At 46.9% G+C, this 16,877-nt stretch overlaps 1 long non-coding RNA gene across 2 annotated transcripts in view; it reads right to left on the bottom strand.

Moving 5' to 3' along the window:
- Positions 1-280: 280 nt before the first annotated feature.
- The window catches only part of LOC142062246 (uncharacterized), a 60,941-nt gene continuing 44,344 nt past the window's right edge, over positions 281-16,877 (bottom strand). For both annotated transcript variants that reach the window (XR_012662410.1, XR_012662409.1), the window contains 3 exons: positions 10,040-10,311; positions 8,491-9,428; positions 281-5,391 (listed from right to left, as the gene is read on the bottom strand). This is a non-coding gene — a long non-coding RNA (uncharacterized LOC142062246). The remainder of the gene's footprint in view (positions 5,392-8,490; positions 9,429-10,039; positions 10,312-16,877) is intronic.

Here is a 16,877-nt window from a genome sequence, read left to right as displayed (position 1 = left end):
GGAGGTTTAGGTTGGGTATGAGGGAAAATTTATTTACTGAAAGGGTGGTCAGGCATTGGCACAGGCTGCCCAGAGAGGTGGGGGAGTCACCGTCCTTGGAGGTATTTAAAAGCTGTGTAGACGTGGTGCTTGGGGACAGGGTTTAGTTGTGGACTTGGCAGTGTTGGGTTAACGGTTGGACTTGATGGTCTTAGGGTCTTTTCCAACTTAATCGATTCTATGATTAAAACCTTTGCTGAATTGTACTTAAATGCAAAGGACCTTGACATTTTGTGAATTTAATTTAATACCATTGTACAGAGAAGCAATTACAGTTACATCATTATGTGTAATAACCATGACTGGAGTCTCATTCTAACCAAGCATAAAAGGATATTATTTGGAAAGCCTTGCCTATTGTCAGAGTCTTTTAACCTTCCCCTCCCTACCCCATCCCTGCACCCCTGCCACAATATATTAAAGCTTTTCTCTCCTTTACACTTTGCAGAGCAACACAGACAGCAAGGCCCAGAAGAGAAGACTTCAAAGCACGGCTGTGTTGGTATTGTAGAGAAGAAAGGAAGAAAGGAGCATCTGGGAAAGGACAGGAGGATTTCTTGCCTACATTACCTAGAGACTTCTATCCTGAATCAATCTTGGAGAATAGCTTAATAATACTTGTGGACCCACACAGCAGTGACTCCGGGCGAGAAGGGCTTGGTATGGGATGCAATGACTGAAGCACCCACTGCACGAGAGTGGGTGGCGGCAGAGGAGGGCAGAGCACTGTGCTGTGGTCCCTGCCAGCCCCGTGAGCATTGGCACCGGTTGGGCTGGTTGCCCCAGCCCTCCCAACCACCCTGAAGATGGCCTCAGGAGCACGAGGCAATCAGAAAACTGGCAGAAATTAGCTCTCCTGTGCCACCCCTGCTTCAGGCAGCTTCCTAGGCTTCATTACTTAGATACAAGCATCCATCAAAAATGCACCGTTTGAGTGAGCATGGGCTCAGGGAAGAGCATCGTGACCATGGGCTTGGGGAAAAGCATCCCCGAAATGCACCTACCACAGCCTAAATAAATCTCTGCCTGGTACTGCCCAGCGTGGCCATGTACCAGCTGGGCCTTGTGAGACTTCTCGGGGCTCATTTCCCTTCACCTCTGTTTCAGTTTGCAAAGTTTCACCACCGAAAGGTACCGAGTTTCCCAGGAAAACCTTCCTGTGGCAGCGAGGTGAGCTGTGGGACAAAGGGGTCACCTAAAGGGCTTGGTTACTGCTGGTTTGGTCTAATTAAATGAAGATTCATATAAAACAGTAAGCTAATTAAAAATAAGACACTAGGTATTGGATTAGTAAAAGTCTGTAATGTTCATATGGCTTCACATTCAGAAGCAGTCCTCCCCTCCTCCCTCTGCCAGAGCTTACTGCATGGGCAACTGGGGGATGATGCAGATTTTCATATATATATATATATATATGTAAATATGCATATAGGTAAATTTATGGTATCTCCTGGCTTGGTTCACAGTTCGCTTGTGAGTACCAGCTTACCAAAGCTGCCAGTATCAGCATTTCATGCTAATTTGCTGGACAACATACTTCTCCCATCCTGTTCACCCGGCCGTGGGGTTACACGTCTCTGGAACAAGGCAATTTGACTTTGCTGACATGTTAACCCCCGTCTCCAGTCTGCATCTACAGTGCAAAAAATCGCCAATGTTCATTTCAGCCCCCAAATATTCTGAATTTGAGTTAAAGGTAGGAAAGCAATGTGCAGAGCAGAAAGCATTCCCCCCTCGCCCCAGGAGGCCAGCAAAAACTGAAGAGGCAGGATCGACTCTCACCACAAAGGGAATGAAGTCAGGGTGGCCAGGCTCTGGCTCCTGGAGCCCTTCTCACCCGTGCATATGGTTCCGCTGCTGCACTGCTGAGCTGGAAATCAATGCCTTTTTTCAGTTCCCAATTCATTATAAAATAAGTGATGCAAATCTAACATATCCCATTACCTACACTGTTAATTCAAGGAGAAAACAGAAACAGCACCTGTTTCCCACTACTCAACACTCACATAGATGGGCCCCAAATACTGTCCTCTGCTAGGTGGTGGCAGACTGATGTTAGCGATGTTTCCCCTTTCCCTGGGGCTCCGGGAGCGGCGGGAGCGAGGTGTGCCCAAGCGCCCTGCCCAGCTCGATGCCCAGGGGATGCTGTGCTCGGGTGCCACTTGGCCAAGGCTGGGGATGCAGCAGAGGGGGAGCAAGGTGAGCCCCAGCTGCCTGGAACGGAGGGGTGAGCGCTGGAAAGGGGACATGGGGAACCGCTGCAGGGCGTGGAGAAAAGGTGTTTAACAGCCAGACTTCCTGGCATTCACAATTAGGTTCTCCAATGGAAAGCTGTACCACTGTTCAATGCTAAATACGTTTGAGAAAACTAATCTGCCTCTTGCCTTCCCACGTGGAGGACTATGCCTTTTGGCTGTGAAGGGCTGACATTCAAACTTTCATTAGTTCCTCATCAGCAATATTTAAAAAGCTCCGTTAAAAAAAAAAAGTGCCTTTTAAAAATGTTTTGGTACTCCTAAGGGAATATTCTCTCATTACATACTGACATATCACCCATGCCAGTGTCTTGATAACTCAAGAGAGGCTTGTATTCAGCAACGGTACTGTCAGACGCCAGGAGTTTTTCAAAGGGCTCATCCTTTCACTTAAGCATTGTTTAATTAATTACTTAACATTTTTATTTCTACTCATTCTTTTAGCTAGCTTAAAAGTTTCTCACTTCTTTGCTAAGATCTTGACAGATCATTACCTTTGACTCAGAAAACCTCTCCAATATCCTTTCCTTTTCAGACAGCTATGGCACGCAATATAAAAGAACACACGTAGCTCTACAACAAAGCAGTGGTTATACCTTGAAGCACCTGGATATTTCTGGTCAACATGAAGTTCAACTTAGCCAACATCCTGAAGCATTTTTAAGAGGTTAGAAAGAAATGTGATTTTCCTTAAGTGTGGTAAGAAATGTGAGTCCCTGCGTAGCCTTGGAGAGCAGAGGAGTTTCATGCTGGCGTGAGATTAAGCTTCAGAGCCGTTGCCCTTGTGGCACTGTTGCCTTCATAATGTGTTGGTGCAGTGCTTTTAGTGATTTCCTATAAAGGCAAATCCTAAAGCAAAGAAAAGCCCCGTGGGCCAGGGCATCCCTCATCTCCCAGTCAAGGCAGTCCAGAGTATCGCCTCCCTGGGCTTGAGGGTGGGAGTACCCCGGGGGATACAGGACACATGGCCACACATGGGCATCCCCGTGCTGGAGGGGGTCGGACACGTGGAACCACTCCAGACCCAGCCGCCCCGGGCTGGTTAACAACACCCACACTGCTAACCAACGTCATCTTTAACTTTCTGGCTGCTGGTGCCAGGAGTGACAGAAGTCCTGCTCTCCTCTATGAGAACATGACCCTGAGGTCTGGGGTGCGCCGCTGCCTGTTGCTTTCTGTCATTCAGAGGTGCATCCTTTTATGCACGTTGCCCTTCAGACTCCAGCTGCCTCCCTGATGAATCATTCAGACCCCATTCTCTGCAAATTTCAGTAATAAACTCTTAAACAGGTACCAGCACAGGTGAAACAGAACACACAGAATGGAATTAGGATGCCTGGCCCCTAGATGGACAGATCTGAGAGCAAAATGGTGTTGCCACTAAACACTTGAGCAAACCGATTCCTCAAGTCTCCTTCACTTCATAACTTCTCAGGAGACATGGTGGCCTTGTTACAGCTGTGGAAGCAATATTTCTCCAGTAATCTCTCTGCATTTCAACCAACAGCCAAATCAGCATCCTGTGGCTGTACTGGAAGTGCCCGTGGTGTAGGGGCCAACCCCTCTCTCCAAACCAGCTAACCTAAATTCTCCTGCCACCTCTGCCACGGACCACGGCAGGTCACTTTCTTCTAGCTGTAACTCCCCTCCTATTGTCTCCAAGTGAAATACAAGTCTGAGGTGCGAGACGCTTCCTGGGGTTGCACATTTACAAATTCTTAGCAAAGTATATATATTTTTTTTACATCAGGTGTATGTTTTTGGTAAAGCTACTGATTAGTTTGGGCAAAGGACAGTTCCCTGGAAAACCACAGGAGAAACTTTCTGCAGAACTGTCAGCTGCTGAAATGTATTTGCTGTTTATCTGCTGTTTCCACCCATTTGGAGTGTGTTGAAGTGGCTCTGCACACTGCAGCGGTACGAGCACAAAGCTCCTACGCACTTTGAGATATGTCAGTTACCTTTATTAAGCAAATGCTTAAGATACCAGCCAAAGCAGAACCAAACTTAACAAAACTCTTCCTGTTAAGCAAAGTTCATTGGCAATTATTATGCTGCAACCTTCTGACTTGGTATTGATTACAAGAGAACATCCCAGCAAATATGGTTAGATAATCAAATATGGGATATCATCTGATCATACAACGGATAATCCTATATCAGCCTTGCCACCATCCACTACCATCACCCACATCAGACTCTCTGGCACTTCAGGACATCCCATTGCCTTTTTTAAATACTGACATAACTTAGTTATCTGTTCCCACAGTCTTTTCCCAATGTTTCATGATTTGTTAAAAATAGCCAACAAACAGGTCCACGAGGTTAGCAGCTCCCGGAGATTCCTGGCCATTTTTTAATGATCTTAGAAGCAAACTGTGTGGTCCTGCTGATTCAGAAATGGTTAGCAGTTGCTCTTTAACATCCTGCCCAGTTACAGATGGAATAGAAAGCATTTAATTATCACAGTAAGACATGAATAAATCATCCTGTTTCTTTCCACACAGAGCGTGAGGACACATTTAGGGTTTTCAGCCTCTCTGTATCCCAATATGTTTGGTCTTTGCCTGAGAGCAGCCCAATCACACTGCTGGGGTTTTATTTATTCAGAGAGAAACACTCCTTATCCTGCTTAATCCCACTGCCTGTCCCTTCCCACTGACACAGAGCTTCTCTTCTCTCCCCCGATTTCCCAGCTGTGGATTTGCACATTTCCCTGTATTCTCCTTTTGCCTTTTTGCATCGGTGTTTTCTTCCCTCTTAAACCCAGGTGGAGATTTTGTTTTCCTTTCGAATCAAAGACACCTTCTTCCTCTGTAGTATTTGTAACAGAGATTTAAAACAATAGCAGAGAAAGATGCATAGTCATGTCGCAGGTTTTAAGTATAAACATAGCTTTAGATTGACTGTGGAGATGAGATCTGCTGGGACTAACCGTGCCGTCTGCGACAAGTCCTCGCGGGACCAGCCTCCCCTCCAGCATCTGCAAGGCAGCCGTGCTTCCAGCCAGAGCCACCCCTTCTCCAGCCGACCCGTTCCTGCTTCCACCCCGCTCCCTTTTCTTGGCATAGCTGTTTGTGTGGGTCAAGGAACTGGCCTGGATGGAAAAGGAAAAAAAAAGATAATACATTTTCTTGCATCTGTTTAATATTTTTTCCATTTCCTCAAAGTCATTTTGCTGTTTATGAGCACCAGCAGTTTTGGAAGCACAAGGAGAGAGGTGGTACAGGGGCAGGAGGAAACACTGGTGATGGGAAGCCAGGTGTGGGTGATCCCCACCTACCCAGTTCCATCACAGGAGCCCTTGCCCACACGGCTTGACCCATGGTAGGAGCAAGTCCTGGAGCTGCAAGTCTCAGGATCACAGAGAATCAGGAATTACTATTATTTTTACATGAATGAGAGGTTTATTAATACTGTCCAGACTATTCTCCAGAACTTTGTGTATTTTTTTTTCAGATTGAAGGAGTTTGGTGAAAAAAATGCATTTAACTTCCCAGGTAACTAACTTATTGTATTTGACGTCTTTGACAGCAAAAACCAAATGGGCAGGAAAAGGTTTGAAATAAGCCTGATGAGTTTTTTTAATTAGAAAAAGAAATACATTTTAGGAAGAGAGTATTCAATCCTCCTCAGTTTCACAGAAGTAATGGCAGAATATTTTGCATTCAAAAAACCAGGTAAATACCTCCAAGAGAAACCAGGCTAAAATCAGAGGTAGTTTGTCTGGGTCTGGAAACAGAATCCCAGACTGGTGGGGGCTGGAAGGGCCCTCTGGAGCTCATCCCGTCCCACCCTTGCATGAGCAGGCACCCCCAGAGCAGGGGCACAGGGCCGCGTCCAGGCGGGGGGTGAATGTCCCCAGGGAAGGGACCCCACAGCCTCTCTGGGCAGCCTGTGCTCCTGCTCTGGCACCCGCACAGGGAAGGGGTTTGTCCTCATGTTCAGGGGGAGCTTCCCGTGTTCCAGCTTGTGCCCGTGGCCCCTTGGCCTGGCGTTGGGCACCGCTGAAAAGAGCCCGGCCCCATCCCCCTGACACCCACCCTGCAGGTATTTATAAGCACTGATGAGATCCCCCCTCAGCCTTCTCTTCTCCAGGCTGAACAGACCCAGGTCTCTCAGCCTTTCCTCCCAAGGGAGATGCTCCAGCCCCTGATCACCTTGGCAGCTCTGCGCTGGACTTGCTCAAGGAGTTCCACGTCCTTCTTAAACTGGGGGGCCCAGAACTGGACGCAGCCCCCCAGATGTGGTCTCAACATCTTCCTTTAGCTTTCCCTGTGCGCGGCGCCCATCACACAGGCAGGAGCAGCACATTGTGCGGGGCTCTGCGGGTCCCTGGCGATGCACGATGCCCAGCGCTTTCCTCCTGGCGACCGAGAAACGGTAAAACCGATAGCAGTAAAACATGATAACGATTTGGGGAAAAGGCAGCAAGCGACCGCAGGTGTCCCCAGGTTTACACCCCTCGCCGTGCCCCTTGTTTTGGAGGCGGTCGCTCAGCCCAAGCCGGCCGGTGCCTCTGGGCGAAGCAGGACTCGCAGCCCCAGGCGGCATGGCTGTGCCAGAGGGGCCTGGTGGCACCCGGCACACCCAGCGAGCAGGACGTGGGGCTCCATCCCAGAGTATGCCAAAAATTCAAATTCATCTGTTGTTTACCTCCACATAAGGCTTGGGTTAAATTGCTCTTCTTTGCAAACAAGCATAAAAGCGCAGTCTAGAATCTTGGTTGAGAAAGGTATATACAAAAATTAAGGTGCACATGATAAGATGGGAGAGGATGCATTTTTTAGCACTGTTAGGAAGAAGGAAAAATCCATGGATTATTGTGCTTTGGAAGCACTGATTCTTGTTGGCAACGGGAAAGCGAAAGCAGCTGGAGACGAGCAGAAATCAATCCAGCTTATTCACCCTCCGTTAGCACTTGGCTGAGCTTCAGACAAGGACCTGGAGCCAGCAAGCCTCCGTCTGCGAAAGCCCTGACCACCCCGCACGGGCTGAGCCCACCCCAGCTCTGGTCTTTTCACACTTCCAGCACCCAAAGCACCCAAATGGTCCCTGAAAAAGCCTCCCAGAACAAGGGCCAGGTCTGCTCCCGGTGTGGGAGCTGCACTGCGGGAGAGGGGAGCGGCTGAGGAGAAGCTCCTGCGAAGCCCAAACTGTGGGAAGTTTTTCTCACTCCTAGTATGAAATCTAGTAAGATTGGGAACATCTTGGCCTTATTATTTGTGTCTCAAGTCAACTTGTCCTGTACAGCTGAGAAAAATTTCCTCCAGTGAAGAAAAATGAAATCTATGGATTTTTTTCCTCATTTTTAAATTTAAGAGTGAAAGAAAGGACAAAAAGATGCTATGCCTTACTATTTCCCTTTTTCTTATATCCTACAACCAACTCCTCAATCTTAAATCCCATCATTACCCCCAAGTTAGCGTCTTGCACATGGAAGACATCTTGCAGAAGAGAAAATTAACATTGTGACTTTGCAAGAAATAAGATAGAAAAATGTGATACAAGGAAAAAATGAATACAAAGCACGGACACCCTGCTTTCATTGGCAAGTGAGATTCCCATCACAAACCTGAGGGAAGAAGTTTCAACGAGAAAGAGTCTCATAAGAAACTTCCCAAATTTCCTTCAGTTAAGGGCTAACGACCTGCTTCTCAATTATATATATATATGAAATAACCACAGAAACAAGATAAGATTTTATATTCTTGGTTTTGTTGTCAGCCTGAGAGCAAAGAAGAAAGGTAAATTAGATGTGCCTACCCCTAGGAGCAGTAATTTTATTTTAAGCCTCTGTATACCGTAAAAGCAGAAAAAAAGTCTCTTTCCTTTTGAGATAATTTCTAATTAATAAAGTTATATTTATTATAAGCAATTAAAAATATAACCTCAGGGCATGAGCAACAATAGAGATATTCTGTCTGAGGCTTATCAAAATTATTTTCATTGCTTTTTTTCCCCAAGTATTCTGCATACGAAAATTCATTTCTTGAGGCTACAGTATCCTGTTTCATAAAAATAGTGTTTTCTAATTAAATTAATTTAACAAAGGAAAAAAAAAGTGTGTTAGAATGCTTCACATCTGAGAATAAAGGTAATTGAACCGAATCATCTTCTCTGTAATGGAAGAAGCTCTGATGCAATCTAATTAAAAAAGGAATAGGCCCTATTTAATAATTTTATTTAATCATACCCAAGACAATTGTCTGGTTGGCACTTCTCAAGGATTTGGTCCACACTTCTGACGCTGAGGGAAGTAAATACAAGCGGCGCATTGATCCAGCCCTGAGAGATAAATGAGGCATTACAGCCTTCACCACCTCCTGCGCCGGAGCGAAACGCCGTCTCCACACCTCAGCCTCTCGAACCTTTTCTCGTGTCGTTCCTTCGCTCGGTTTGTAATGAATGCTCTTCCCACAACCCGTGAGACGTGAAACATTTCTCCTCCTCTTCTTGGACACTACAGGTCTGTAGAATCATAGAGTCACAGAACGGTTTGGGCGGGAAGGGGCCTTTAGAGGCCATCCAGCCCAACCCCCTGCCATGAGCAGGGACATCTTCAGCTAGAGCAGGTCGCTCAGAGCCCTGTCCAGCCTGGCCTGGCATGTTCCCACGGATGGGGCATCGGCCACCTCTCTGGGCAACCTGGGCCAGGGTTTCCCCACCCTCATCATAAAAAATTTCTTCCTTAGATCCAATCTGAATCTCCCCTCTTTCATTTTAAAACCATCACTCCTTGTCCTATCGCTACAGGCCCTGCTAAAACTTCCCACTCGGGTACATCTGCCTTGGTTAGAAAGTCACTCCAAAGCTGTGAGAAGGCGGGCAAACCCCCTGCTGCTGTTCAAGGAGCATTTCCCGCCGCGTCTGGAGGATGCTGGTGGGAAGTAGGACGCCCATCGACATCCAGCTGGTGGTTGGGGCAGGTCAGCTGAAATAGCGAAGGGTGCCCCTTTGAGGTTTTGCCTAGGAGCCCTTCCGCAGAGGCGGGTCACGAGCACCGAGGTGGGGGCAGCGGGGCAGGGTGGTGGCACGGGGTGCTGGCTGGTGGCAGGGTCCTCGGCCAGCGCCACCGTCACTGCAGCAGGACATGATCCTCAGGCCAGATTCCAGAAGGGGTTTGGGGTTTTCCTGTTGGGCAGTATAAGAAACAGACATCCATAATACCACATATTAAATCTCAAAATACTAACGCTTAGGCAGACATTAATATTTTGGCAGTATCATGCAAGTGGTATTTGAAATGTCAGTTTCTGGATTATATTAATTGGAGTTTTAAATCTCTGGTGCTTCTGCGGCTACCTGAATATTAATCTCAATGTTTTGGGTTTCTGACCTGGAAAAAGAAGTCCCTTAAGGTTAGTGAGATGCCCGAGATTTCTATTCTATATGAGAAAACTACGGAAAAAATATTTCCTTCAACACATTTTCATATTTTAACAAATTCTTAAAACAAGTTTATCCTAAAAGAGTCAGAAATACACAATGTAGCTAGCATATGAATAGATTATGTAAATGACTTAGTATAATCATTTAGGCATTAATCTGTCTTTTTTTTTTTTTTTTGATACAATGCAGAAGCCCTGAACACAGCAAAAGCAACTTATTTTCCTGAAAATAAGCCAAAACACACAGAGGCTCTGTCTTCCTTGCAGACTTTAGTCCTCATTTCTTCCAGGCCCTCACGACCACTCTTTATCTTAACTACAAAGGGACACAATTGAAACCGGAGGCCTCCCTACCTCCAGCACAGGCTTTGCCTGCAGGGAAGATTAACCCCATCAGTTGGATTTTTACTGTAAGAAACAAAACGGTGCTTTCCCGATTCCCACAGTACAGCGTTTCAGTACGACAGCAGGACAGCTCTGCAGCACGGCACAGTTTAGGTGCATTTAAAACTGGCTGATGGGTCTCAGTGGCACTGTGGCTTTGGGGTCCGTGTGCTGGTGCATCACTAATAGGGTACCAAAGAACCGGTCTTCAGCCCAGGTTATGAAGCATTTCAATCAATGGCCTGGGAAGAAACATAAAGCCATGTTGTATAAAGCCTGCAGATGGCCCAGAGACTGTGGGGGTGCCGATGGGGATGGGGGGACAACGGAGTTCTCCACCTTGTTGGTCAGCTTGGCATACGCAAATCACTAACCTAAAGGTAAGGTCAATTGTAAAAGCCAATTTTAACACCCCAGGTTCAAGAGTGAAGGACTGAGGCCACTTCTGGAGGTGGAGGGTTTTACTGTGAGCACCGTGGCTCCAAGCGTGACTTGGGCCCTTGGCAGGTGAACATCAACATCGGCTTCCAACCAACACCTCGGCCACAAAAGCTGATGAAAATTCTGAGTACAGAGAGAGATAAACAGAGAGCTGAGAGGGAGGCTTCTGCATTCCTCTCTGCTGCAGGGTATCGGGTCCTCCGCTCTGCTTGTAAGTCAGGAAGGACATCCATATAGTGGAAAGGGTCCCCAGGGCCATGTAGGGAGCTCCTACGCTCAGGCTGAGGAGGGGAAGGCTGAACAGGGCTTGCTGGCAGCGTTCGGACACCTTGGCTTCAAGAGGAAAGGAAGAAGACTCCCTTTTTTCTTTTTATTTTTTTTAGATTGTATTTGTCACCTTAAAACCTATGAGTATTGTTTAGAGTCAATGTCAATGGTAATCCAAAAATCAAAACTTGACTTTTTTATTAAGAGATATCCTCTAGTTAAAATAGAAATTAATTCAGGGAAGCTTTATGGCTGGTATCAAGCAAAAGTTCCTTCTGGCTTTGTAATTGATCTGCCGTGTGTCAAGCCGCAAGATCGAGTTTTTCAGCTCCACGCAATAAATACTGAAGGCTATTTAAATGGAAAAGGGAATCACAATTTTGCTGCTTTGGGTTATATAAGCAAGGTTTAAAATGAAATTACTGTTGCTGGAGATGAAAGAACTTAAAATCTGCTCATGTTTTTTACCCTTAGGTTTAAAAAGCAAATAAATACGTAAACAAATAAATCAAGAATATTAAGTCTCATCTAATCTGCTTTAACCGGAAAATCTAAAAAGAAGCTCTCTTATTCTGCAGCTGAAAGAGTTGGGCATGCGAATCTTTCCCAAGGAAAGCTTTTCTTCTCAGATAAGTGTTCAGAATCTGAATTAAATTAGTGTTAACAAAGCAGGCTTCCTTTTTAAAATCCGGATTAACAGTACCTTAGGTGTGCCTGACTTGTTCCTTGTGATACCAAACCATTAATTTCTCACTTTTCTGGAAAAGTCCTCCCTGAAAAACAATCAAAACCTGAGAGTGGCACAGCTGTGACCACATTTCTGGGCACTTCTTTATGTGCCACAGAAAAGACTTGCAGCTCTTCCTATCCTTCCTCGGTCCCTTACGGACAGGGCTGGAAACCAAACACGGGAGACTTTATATGTCCTCTCTAGAATGTCAGTCTTTTGACGTACACAGGAGCAGTCAGTCTGACCTTTACTCTTAGTATTTTTATTACTTCTTGTGTCTGCATTTTTATGGAAGAAGACTTGTCAAGTAACAGCATTGAGTCCAAGAATAAAGCAGCCTCTTAAACTATTTTATGCTTTTGTGTTTCCGCAACCAGGCGCTGCCTGTGTAAATACCAACCATAAATATTCATGAGCTGCACTTTTCCCCTTCCCCGGTAAGTCCTCCATGAGCATGGAGAAGGGGTGTGATTAACGCCGAGTTAATCGTGCCAGCCTGCTTGATCGTGGAGGACACAGAGCTGCAGACTCCGAAGGACAGAGCTGCGTGGCTGCAACTTTGCAATTATCTTTGTCCTTCTCAGTGTAGGACACCTACAGATGTCTCCACCTTGGCCAGTTGGCTGTAAAAATAACCCTGAAGTCTTTACCACTGCAGCTGTTTTCTAATCTTCAGGAGTCTTACCGCGGCGTCCGAAGCACACCAAAGCTCGCTCTCCGTTTGTGTCCTGCCCAGCCTGCAGCCAGCCTTACTGCAGCCGCTCCTGCCGCGCATCACCCACTGAAGATCTACTGCTCCAGCCTCCTCCCAGTTCTCTGTCGGCTGCTGCCCCTGGGGCTTACCTCCAGTGCTCGTCCTCTCCCCATCCCCACTATGAACGCCTCCCACCCCCACCTGACCGCCTGACCGCATCCCTTTGGAGATGGATTTCACTATTGTCTCCTTTCCCTATATGAATAAAACGCATTATGGCCTTTTAAGACTATCTCTCCCTGACTCTTCCCAACAAGCCCAACTCAGTTTAGTACCTTGAGATTTTTTCCCCTCTGCAACTCCTCAAGAGCAGGTGATTTAAATGACTGGTCCCTTCTAAAAAAAGCAGGAATAGGTGAACTCACGTGATGTGCTCGCTCAACCCAAAAGGTAGACCTGCAAAAACACCTCCCCCCTTCCTTCCATAAACCTCAGCCTGCTCCTGTGGACTTTCCCAAATCCTCTTTGCCCCAGCTGCATCCCTCCGGGGAAGCCTCCTGCCCTTAGGGAAAATCCCCCCCTCCATCAGCGCTCCTTCTCCCTTCCGTTTCTCAACCCCCGTGTGAACACTTCGGCTCAAGTGGGGATGAACAAACATTGTCAGAGTATTTGGGAACAGACACGCATTATTTCCCAGCTGAGAGCTTCTCTCTGCTTCTCCTCAAGGTCTGTTGCATTTGCTATTCCGATACCGTTGGGTTCCCCCTGTTGAGAGAAGCCTCCTCTTAATTAACTACCTAGTCAGGCTAGACCACGCCACACCTAGGCAGTTTCTTCTCATGCTTTTTTTTCTAACAGATGACGAGGGGAAAATTCTCAGGGAAACAGAAAAAAAAATGTCAGAGTCACTGTTCTTTCCTTTCTAGCAGTATCTACTGCTCCGGGTTCAGGCAAAACCAACCGCACCTGTGTTTCTAATGGCCTTACAGCTCTGCTGCAGGGACCGCAACACGGCTCCTGTTTCCTGCGGGGATGCCCCCCATATATTTTTCCGTTATGATTTTGCACTTTACGACATTGTGTTCAGTGCCTCGCTTTTAGATCTTCCCAGCAGGCTGGTTAAGCTCCCTGGGGGATGGGTGTCTGTCCACTACAGCCCTCAGAGAGAGCAAAACTGCGCGGTGGGCTGGGAAGGGGAAGCTCTTCCCATAGATATCGCTAGCAAAGCCGTACTTAAACAGGCATTGATGTTCTCCAGTTTGCAAGTGGATACCAAAATAGAAAAAATATGGCAAAGAAATATGATTTCAATAAATATCAAATAGAATTTCAGTAAGCCCTGATCATTGAGCTAGTATAGTTTTTCTGGGGAAAAAAAAATCACCTTTCTGAAGCTTCTTTGACCTTCCAACACACATGATGAGATAGAAGACTGGTGTTTCACTTCTGTGTTTCAAGAACCACATGATGGAAAATTATTAATTTCTACGAAAATATTGTCTTATTTGGCAATCAGCAGGATGAAATAAAAACTCAAATAGAAAAGTAGACAGTTATATACTATAGGCAATCTTCACATAGTGTGTACGTGGCACAATATTAATAAAATTACGTAGTAAGTGCTTGCTCATCGCGCTGAGTTTTGGATGACGGAGATAAACTAACTCAAGCAGCAACTAAGCATGCTGGCATAAACTAGTTAAAATAATTTGGTTCTGTGCACTACAAAACAAAAGCACTGAATAGAAAGTTATATTAAAAATTTATATAGTATTTCCTTGCTAAGCTTTACATGCATTATAATCATATCATGAAATCCATCCTGATAACATTGTAATACAAAATAACTGGGATGACTCATCTGGCATACAGAAAAGCAGAAAGCGTGTGGTGCCGTACGATTATTGCAGTGTTTATAAGTTGTTGCTTCCCATCACAAATGGAGGCAATGTTTCCAGAACAAAAGCAGGCACTGGAACGTAGGATGTAATTTCCAGGGCCGGTGCTGTAGGTGGACTTCCACTAAAATATTCATGATTTTAGCTGTTAGCAACTCAAATTAATTGCCATCCATAATTAATCTGCTGTGTAGAATCCAGTTATTTTATAAACACAGGATGTATTGGACATGCCCCCTTAATTTGTATTGTAGGTTTTGTTTATTTGACAGTCAAGAATACAAAAATAGTACTTGTCATACAGAAAAAAAATCAATATTCCGCGCGCTGCGTCTGCTGTCTGATCACGTTTAAACTCACCGCAGAACTCCTACGCAATTTAAAACCCAGTCATATTAATTTCTTAATTCTAACTACATCACTTATCATTTACTCCCACGGCACGGGCGTTAATCTCATTAGCAGCCAAAGGAGCTGCGAGTAAGGCGGGGGGAAGGCGGATCCCGCAGCTGGGGCGGCAGGGCTGGCCGGGCGCAGGCGGCGGGATGGGGCTGGCTGGCACCTCGCCCTGCCTCGAGCTCCTGGGTGAGCCCGGGCCAAACTCACCTCCCAGCCCCGACGTGCCTATTCAGAGCCCATGAGTAGGACAAGGCAGCTCTTACGCAGCCTAGGTGGTCAGGAGGAGGGGCTGGGGTCCAGGGAGAGCTGGCTGTTGCTGCTGAGGTTGCTGGTTTGCAGCAGGACAGCGCTTATTCCTGAAGACAAAATGAGTCGTTGACTTTGGACAACACGCGTAACTCGTCACGCGTTGGGGCACCTCGCCCGCTCCTGACCGCTTGCACAGACTGACTGCGCATGGCTGGTGTAACTCTAGGCAGGCATTGTAGAAATATTGATTAATAAAAAAAGGCTGTTTCTGTCAAAACATTTCCAGTGAAAAGTTCCTACCGGATCTAGTAAAAAAAAAAATTTGATTTTGCCCAATTTTTTAATGCATCGACCTAGGTTTGACAGGCTGTTTTGCTGTCAACAAGAAAGAGGATACAGAGAAACTACAGCGACTTCATCCGTCAGCCACCCGGATGGCCGGGGGCCAAGAGCGTCTCACCCATGATGAGGGGCCTGTGCATCTAAGGTCAGCCCACCACCACTTGAGGGGTGCCTGCAAAGCCAGACCCTCCTTGGCAGGGTCAGGAGCAGCAGCTACGAGCTGCAATTCGGGAGGCTTTAGGCAAGACGTTAGGGAAGGCGGTTGTGGAAGAGGCCCCCGGAGGTGGTGCAGCCTCCATTCCTGGAGACCGCCAAACTTATCTAGACAAAGCCACGGCTGACCTGCGCTGGTGCTTCAGGGTGGGACTTTGGTGGGATGACCTCCAGCGGTCCCTTCCAAACAGTATTCCTATGATTCATGGCGCTGCTGTTAGTTCCAGACATACGAGTTTTCCAAATTATTCTGTCCTACATAACTTGTAGCTCACAACATTGAGTTTTATTTCCTGCCATCTTGTTGATCACCTTGCTTCGTTAGGGTCCCTTTAGACCGGAGAATTGCAGCTTTGGCTGATCTAAATAACTCCGTCGTCTGCAGATGTACCACATCAGTAATCACTCCCTTCCCCACGTCGTTAATTAGCATGCCAGACAGCAACAGCCCCCATGTGGAAATCCCCGGACACCCTACCGTTAACCTTTTGCCACAGTCAAATGGCCATTTATTCCCGCTCTGTGTTCTGGGACTTGGTTGAAGACACTTTGAAAGCCCAAATAGATAATGTCAGATGGCGCTGCTTTGTGCCTGCTTGCTCAAGTGAGAAATAGACTGGTATTTCCATGCAGAATAATGACACTACACAGCAGAAGTTACACCACCGCAGCTCTCGGGGGAGGCTGTGAAAAATCCCTGGTACTGATGGCTACGCTGTGCTCATCCCCCGGATTTCAAGAGCTTTTTAGACATATTCCTTACTCCTCCTATTGCTGCCCTTGTTCTGTATGCCACTGACTGGGGAAAGGAGTTAAATTAAAGCTGTGTTATTAACACTCATTTAAGTGCTATTCATACGCCCTGCGGAGACCGTTCTTGGAAATTCTCCACCAGCTACAGCTACACGCAGTCACCCAGGCAATGGGGGAACTGAACGACTCCTAAACGTTAGTTACGCGGGGGCCACACCTCTGGTGCTAACACAGAATCCCTCTTTCTGGACTGAGGAAAGGAAATGGAAGCAGCAGGACGTGGGTTCTGCCTGGGCCCCGGGGCAATCACTTAGCCCAAGCTCCGCATAAGGTCTTTGGGTGTCTAGCGCTGGCTGAAATCTCCTTAAAATCAGCAGCCTTAATATCTCCAAGGACTTTAGCCTTATCACGATGAAAGTTTCCATCTGCATGATAAGGAGAATGTTTTCTCATAGGGAGGCGGAGAAAAGCCAACCAGCACCTCAACACGCTCTGGTGCTGCAGTAGCAGGAGGCAGCAGGTTAATTCAGGTTATTCAGAAGATGGGCCCCCCGTGCGAGAGGATCAGTACCGCTGAGAGTAGCGTCCTCAGCAAAGACTGGTTCAACTACCCTTTCCAAAAGCTGCGCAACACCCTCGAACTGCCCCTGGCCCTCACCTGGGGAAGTGCGAGGACTAAGACAAGCCCCCTGCCTCCCAGCGGCGACCAGCAGGATGGGGAGCAAGACTGGGGTGCTGAGACACCGCAGGAGGGGGAAGCGGCGATGGGGGGTAAACGCCGACGCTGTGCAGGCGACCCGCGGGCCGAAGGGTGAGGATGAC

The sequence above is a fragment of the Phalacrocorax aristotelis genome, chromosome 9 (genome assembly GCF_949628215.1).
Source record: "Phalacrocorax aristotelis chromosome 9, bGulAri2.1, whole genome shotgun sequence".
Classification (NCBI taxonomy): domain Eukaryota; kingdom Metazoa; phylum Chordata; class Aves; order Suliformes; family Phalacrocoracidae; genus Phalacrocorax; species Phalacrocorax aristotelis.
Note: the sequence above shows the minus strand (reverse complement) of the source record. Positions and strands in the feature narration are given on the sequence as shown.